Source organism: Garra rufa, chromosome 4 (genome assembly GCF_049309525.1).
Source record: "Garra rufa chromosome 4, GarRuf1.0, whole genome shotgun sequence".
NCBI classification, from domain to species: Eukaryota; Metazoa; Chordata; class Actinopteri; order Cypriniformes; family Cyprinidae; genus Garra; species Garra rufa.
Window position 1 is genome coordinate 48,580,003 of NC_133364.1, and position 7,813 is coordinate 48,587,815.

At 34.5% G+C, this 7,813-nt stretch overlaps 1 pseudogene; it reads left to right on the plus strand.

Moving 5' to 3' along the window:
- Nucleotides 1–4,009: 4,009 nt before the first annotated feature.
- LOC141332983 (uncharacterized) lies at nucleotides 4,010–5,749 on the plus strand (annotated as a pseudogene).
- The last annotated feature ends 2,064 nt before the right edge of the window (nucleotides 5,750–7,813 follow it).

Consider the following 7,813-nt stretch of genomic DNA (forward strand, 5'->3'; position numbering starts at 1 on the left):
TTTAGACGCTTGGTTTTATACACTGTGTTAAATGCTTAGTTTTAAAAGCGTAGTTTTAGCTTAGTTTAGTTTTAAAAGCTTAGTTTTAAGCGCTTAGTTTTATTAGGAAGTAATAAAAAATATAAAAAAATGTATCGAAATAAAAAAAAAATCATAAAAATGAAATTTTATAAAAATATATAAATAAATACAAATAAACTGAATAAATAATAAAAATGTAATTTAAAAAAAATATATATTTGTTTTAAAAGCTTAGTTTTAGTTTAGTTTTAAAAACTTAGGCTTAGTTTTAAAAGCATTGTTGTAGCTTAGTTTTAAAATGTTTTAAAGCATGAAAAAATTAAAATATATAAAAATTTATGTTTAATGAAAATATAAAAAATATAAACTGAGTATATAATAAAAAATATAATTGAATAAGAAAATATATGTTTTAAAAGCATAGCTTAGTCTTAAAATAAATGTTTTAGTAAGAAGCAATAACAAATTATATATCTAAAACAAAATTGAAAAAATATATGTAAAAATGATATCTAAAAAATAAAAATAAAGAATTAGAATTTAATAAAGCAAAATATTAGTTTTAAATGCATGGTTGTAGCTTAGTTTTAAAATAAATGTTTTATTAAACTGAGTATATAATACAAATGATAATTTAATAAAAAAATATTAGTTTTAAAAGCATAGCTTAGTCTTAAAATAAATGTTTTATTAAGAACCAATAAAAATGTAAAAAAAAGAAATTATATCTTTAAAAAAAAAAAAAAAAAAAAAAATTAGAATTTAATAAAACAAATGATTAGATTTAAAAGCATGTTGTAGCTTAGTTTTAAAATAAATGTTCTATTAGGAAGCAATAAAAGAATAAAGAATGTATAGAAAAATTATTTAAAAAATATAAAAAAATTGTATCTAATAAAATAATACAAATAAACTGAGTATATAATAAAAATTAGAATTAAATTATAAAACTATTGTTTTAAAAGCATGGTTGTAGCTTAGTTTTAAAATAAATGTTTTTTTGGGAAGCAATGAAAAAAATATTAAAATTACTTAAGAAAAAATATACAAAAATGATATATATTACAAATATAAAAAATACAAAAACTATATATCATAAAAATTATAATTTAATAAAAATATTAGTTTTAGTTTTAAAATAAATGTTTTATTAGGAAGCTCTATATATATATATATATATATATATATATATATAAACTTAGAATAATATGCTTGCAGATATTTAGGAAACATATTATCTATTTTTATTAGTACTGTCAAAATGAGCAGGTGATTATCTTTTCCAGTTTAACAGTGTTACAAATATTTAACGCAGGGGCAGGGCTAAGGTTGGCCACCCCACTTGTCTTTTTGTTCACTCACTCACTTTCCTGAAAAGTGTGACTGACGCGATGCAGAAGACAGAATTTATATCTCATTTCTGCTCGTTTTGTTGAACCTTTGCATTTCAGTCGTGACAAATAGACAAACGTGCCGCTCTGTCTTGGTGCTTTGAAAATGAAACTGTTTTCTAAATCCAAAGTACAGAAATTAAGCTTTTGCTTTTGGGACAGTGGGAGGAGCAGCAATCGAACTTGGGTTCACACTAGACAACTGAACCAAGTGTGAAAGCACCCTTAGAGTCACATCAGTTGATGAATATGATTGCCAATCCCAAACATTATTTGGCCACTCACACACACACTCCCATTGGAGACTTGCCTTTTAAAAGCTAAACAGTTCTTTTCTGTTTAAAAATTGCACATTGAGACTCCTTCATTGTGATCTATTATGCAGTACGCGTTTCATTTCAATGATGTCCACTCAAGCCCACTTATTAGCAAACATCTCAGAATCGTTCTGAGGGTTTATAGTAGGAGTATCATCTGTGACAGTGACAGACATGAATCTTGTGAACGAGTGATTCAGAGTTTCATTTGAGAGTTAGTCCAGCTTCAGTCTAAAGAGACAGCACGAGTGAAATCCTCTTCATATCTGAGAGCACAGTGTGCAGACCATACACGAGTCTAAACATAGTGTGCAGACTTTACAGAAACACACTGTGCAAATTTGATAAATCTAGACTGGACTTTGTCTTCAACATTATCGTCCATCTCTGAGGAGAGTGTAGAGAGCCAGTTGAGCCGCGACACTCAGAGTGTCATGGAGAAGAGCTCAACAGGTGAAGTTAAAATTATGTAGTTAATAAAATTAATAGTTTTAGGTAATGATGATAGCCCTGGGTCATAGTTGTCGCTAATAGTATTTTCTCTTTGTTTTTCTTAGTTTCAGAAAGACATGCAAGCTGGAAGATGATCATGGCTTCTTTCTTTAAGAAAGTATGTAAGGCTGCAAAGCTATCCTTCTGCTGCTCCCAGCACACAATAGACCCACAGTTAGACAACTCTACAGCAGACGTCAACTTGTTCATCCCTGAGGACGGTGTGGAGAGACTGGAATTGAGTGGAGCCGCTTGTGCCTCCTCAGCCAGAGCTGGATGATCCTGAGCCGTCACCTGTCCCAGAGTCCTTAGACTTTGTCCCAACCAATGGTAAGCCTATGATCATAATAACAAGAACAAGATACATTTTACTGAAGCAAAAAAAAAAAAAAAAAAAATCTGTTGAGAAAACACACTTTGGAGCTTAAGTTGATAGACTTTGACTGCGGTCAGTTACTTAGTAGTGATGGCTACAATCACAGGCATTATAGAGGTGAGCTGGCAGTTTGTGTAACAGAGTGTGGAAACCAGCATGTAGTGATTTATTGATCATGTGATGCTCCTAAGTATTGTTAAATAACTAAATAGGAAACTACAAATTTTGCTGTTGGACAGTCAGGTCCATATATATTTGGACACTGACACAATTTTTATTATTTTAGCTGATGACCAAAACACATTCAAGTTACAGTTATACAATGAATATGGGCTTAAAGTGCACACTCTGAGCTTTAATTTTTAGGGCAGTCTCATCAAATTGGTAGAAAGGTTAATGAATTACAGCTCTTTAATATGTACCTCCCCCCTTTTTTCAAGGGACCATAAGTAATTGGACAGTTGAATCAAAAGCTGATTCATGGACAGTTGTGGGCTATTCCTTCATTTTTTCTACATCAATTAACCAGGTAAAAGGTTTGGAGTTGATTCTAAGTGTGCCATTTGTATTTGGAAGCTGTTGCTCTGAACCCATCATGCAGTCAAAGGAGCTCTGCATGCAAGTAAAACAGACAATTGTTAGGCTTCAAAAACAAAAGAAATGCATCAGAGAGATAGCAGGAACATTAGGAGTGGCCAAATCAACAGTTTGGTGAATTCTGAGAAGAAAAAGAACAGACTGGTGAGCTCTGCAACATAAAAAGGCCTGGATGTTCACAAAAGACGACAGTATGGTGGATGATTGGATGATCCTCTCCATGGTAATAAAACATTTTACAACATCCAGCCAAGTGAAGAATACTCTCCAGGAGGTAGGCTATCACTGTCAAAGTCTACAATCAAGAGAAGACTTCACCAGAGCAAAATAGAGAGGGTTTACCACAAGGTGCAAACAAGGCCAGATTAGACTTTGTCAAAAAACATTTTGGTTATGCAACCATGTAAACAGAAATCAATTTCTTTTTCAAAATCTTTATTGAATGACTGACTCAATCAGTTTTGTCTAACGTGAATGTAAACAACTGGGTGAAAATCAGACATATCAGTTTATTAATCCATGCATTTCTGTTCATTTTAAAGTGACAGCAGCCTAATATACTTGCTGTTCTCTGGGTTATTTAATGCTAATTAAACATCTAAAGAAAAGGAAAAAAATACTCGCTACTCTTGACAGAATAGCTTTTGTAACACATTTAATTTGTTCATTCTAAACAGCATAAACATAATGTCAGAAATATTTCAGTCCGTCTTGTGGTTGTGGATATTCACCAGTTGTATGTTTTCCAGCTTGAGTGTTCAGTCTTGAGGTGCTCCCTAATCTAGGCTGTTGTGATTTTGTGCAGACTTACAGCAATGGACCGAGTCAAGCTTGAGAAGATGGGTGTTACACACATCCTGAACGCTGCGGCAAGTAAGGAGGATCTTGGAGGAGAGGAATATTACAGAGACGTGAACATCACTTACTGTGGTGTGGCTGCACTGGATGTAAGCTGCTTTGACATTAGCAAGTACTTTTTCCCAGCTGCAGAATTCATCCATAAGGCCCTGAGTAAACCAGAGAGTAAGAGCTGAAACACACACACACACACACACACACACACACACACACACACACACACACACACATACACACACACACACACACACACACACACACACACACACACACACACACACACACACACACACACACACCATTTATCATCCATTTATCATCCAAGAGAGTAAGAACACATTTATCGCTTCCTATTTCAGAAGTCAGAAAGACCTTTATTACATTTACTTGATTATGTTTACACACACAAGGAATTTGACTTGGAGATTGGGCAGAGGAGCACCAATAATCCTCTCAGCAGTCCTGACTGTCTGTTGTAGTCTATTGATGTCAGATTTAGTAACCAAACCAGACAGTTATGGACGTACACAGGACAGACTCAATGATGGCCATTTATCAAGTGTTTTACAGAGAAAACTGTCTAGCAACGATTCTGTTTTGAGTGTTGTTCTTTGTTTCCTCAGATAAGGTGCTGGTCCACTGCCTTCAAGACGTCAGCCGCTCCTCAACACTTTTGCTGGCATATCTGATGATCCACCATGACATGACGGTGGAGGACGCATTGATCGTGTGATACACGAAAGACAGATTCAACCCAACATGGGCTTTTTGAATCAGCTGACACTCCTCAATTTAAAACTCGTGAGGCAGCGAAAACTACAGTCAAGAGTGGAGTTCAACATAGAAAACATAGCCATGCTAGTTCCAGTATCAGAATCTCAAGTGACGTTAAAAAAGCACATCATCATATCATGACCCACGTGATGCAACTCCTGCAGAAATCCACACTGGACTGGACACCAGCCACTGAGGTCTGGCCCAATGTCTTCATAGCAAATGAGTAAGTCTACAACAGAAATAACATATTATACTAATCAGTGTTGAGAAGTAATAATGTAATACAGGAATCTCACACAATGCAGTTCTATAATTCTACATATAAATCCACTTTAGTGAAAGACTAATCGAGGCTGTGGTGTTTTTGTGCAGACAGACAGCAATGGAGCAAGTCAGACTGAAGGAGATGGGTGTTACTCACATCCTGAACGCTGCAGCTGTAAAGAAGAGTCTGAAGATATCGTTAGGAAAGCCAAGCAAGGAAGACCTGCTAGAAAATACTGGGGCGAAATATTACAAAGGCATGAACATCACTTACTATGGTGAGTCTGTAATGGACGAACACTTCGTCCCAGCTGCGAAATTCATCCACAAGGCCCTCAGTAACCCAGAGAGTAAGAGCTGAAACACACTATTTATCATCTATCACTTCATCAAGTGTGCTATAGTGACAAAGTGTCTAGGAATGAGTTTGTTTTGAGTGTCTTGCCTTTATTTCCTCAGATAAGGTGTTACTGTACTGCACAGATGGTGTCAGACACTCTCCCGCACTTTTTCTGGCGTATCTGATGATCCAACATAATTTAATGCTGGAGGACGCTATTGACCGCGTCATAAAGGTGAGACGTGTCAGACTCAGCATTGGCTTCGTGAAGCAGATAATAATCCTCAACTCAAAACCAGCATGTCATCAAAAATGATAGTTTAAATCCAGAGCACAGATTCAAAAATTACATGAGCAAAAAAAATCATTAAACAATTACAAATACTTAAACCCTTTGTACAAAATTTTGATTTTTAAATTTGTATTTTATATTTTCGCCAGCTCTTTCCTCAACCATACTAAAAAAATAAATAAAATAACAGTGTCTGCTTTCTCTTTCCCTGTGAGAAGTGTTGTAATAACACTATTACACTTCTGTCCCTGAAGACAACCTAAATATTCAAGATAACATTACAGTGTCCATACTTTTTATAACTCATGTTTTTTAAACATTCTATTAAAATTGTCTAGAATATCTAGTATAAATTTTGCTCAAGCAAAAAAGTCTGATGAAGGACTTAAAAGGGACATTGTATGCCCATTTTTCACATGTTTCAATGCTTCTTTGGGATCTTCAGGAAATATCTGTAACATACATTGGTTAAAATTTCTCAATAGTTGTGTAAAACAACACCCTTTTTACTGTGTCAGAAACAGTGATGCGCAGGTTGATCCAAAATGAGCCGGTGCCTGCGGTTACCCGCGGTTACGAGTCATCCAAAAATAATGATATTCGGGTCGTGGTCTGTCGGGTCGTTTGAAATAAAGATGCCAATTAAACCTCTAGACAATTTTCTATGAAATACATAGACCTACACTTTTATTGGCTGAATAATATTTACCTTATTACCTTATCCAATGCTTCTCTTTCTTTTTGGAATTATTAGACACATTTCACTATGTCTGTTCAAATGCCTAGGTCTGTTTAATTTCCTTAATTATAAAATTTCGGTCCCACTTTATATTAAGTGTCCCTAATACCTGTGAACTTACATGGTAACTAGATGTGTACGTAGCATGTAACTACAGTGTAAGTACACTTTGGTACATTGTATCTACAGCTCTAATACTGGTGTAATTACACACATGTAACAACTCACTGAATAGCATTTGTAAGTACAAATGTGTAACAGGACATTGGTAACAACACTTTTTTCACTTCTGGAAGTACACATGTGTAACAAGAATTATGTAACTACATTTTGTATCAACAATATGTACTCACAGAAGTTTTTACACTCCCACACAGTCTTCAATACTGCAGTTACCAGTTTGGAATACCCTGAAACATTATTGAAATCGTGATGATTCCTATGTAGGCTACATATAATTTTTGTATTCATGTATTTGTGAACACTGAATTAGAATTAAAGTATCAATTTGTAATACCAGTGTACTTACATGGTAACTCCTCAAGAACTGTCTACTTAATATAAAGTGTAAAATGGTCACAATTTACTGAGTAATATATAAAATGTAAACCTCTGTGCAACACTTTAATATCAGTGTACTTACATGATAACTCCTCAGGAACTGTCTACTTAATATAAAGTGTAAAATGGTCACAATTTACTGAGTAATATATAAAATGTAAACCTCTGTGCAACACTTTAATTTCAGTGTACTTACATGGTAACTCCTCAGGAACTGTCTACTTAATATAAAGTGTAAAATGGTCACAATTTACTGAGTAATATATAAAATGTAAACCTCTGTGCAACACTTTAATTTCAGTGTACTTACATGGTAACTCCTCAGGAACTGTCTACTTAATATAAAGTGTAAAATGGTCACAATTTACTGAGTAATATATAAAATGTAAACCTCTGTGCAACACTTTAATATCAGTGTACTTACATGATAACTCCTCAGGAACTGTCTACTTAATATAAAGTGTAAAATGGTCACAGAATACAGTAGGTTTGTTTGAGGTGCAGAGCGGAATTAAAGTTATTATTCGCTGAAATATTAATCAGATTATTTTCCTGATCCTCTCCGTAAATGCGGCCAAAGAGTATGCTCCCGCGCAACATTCAAACATATCTCACCAGAAACACGGCATGTCGTAAACTGTGACGAATGCTGGCGAGAGCCAATGAGAGCTCGATTTTCCTGCCGTAAAAAATCTGCCGTTTCCTGACGCGGTTGTATTTGAATTTGTAAAATGAAGATAAAGATTTGAATTTGGGCATGTTCCTCGCAATGGTATGGATTCTGAAGA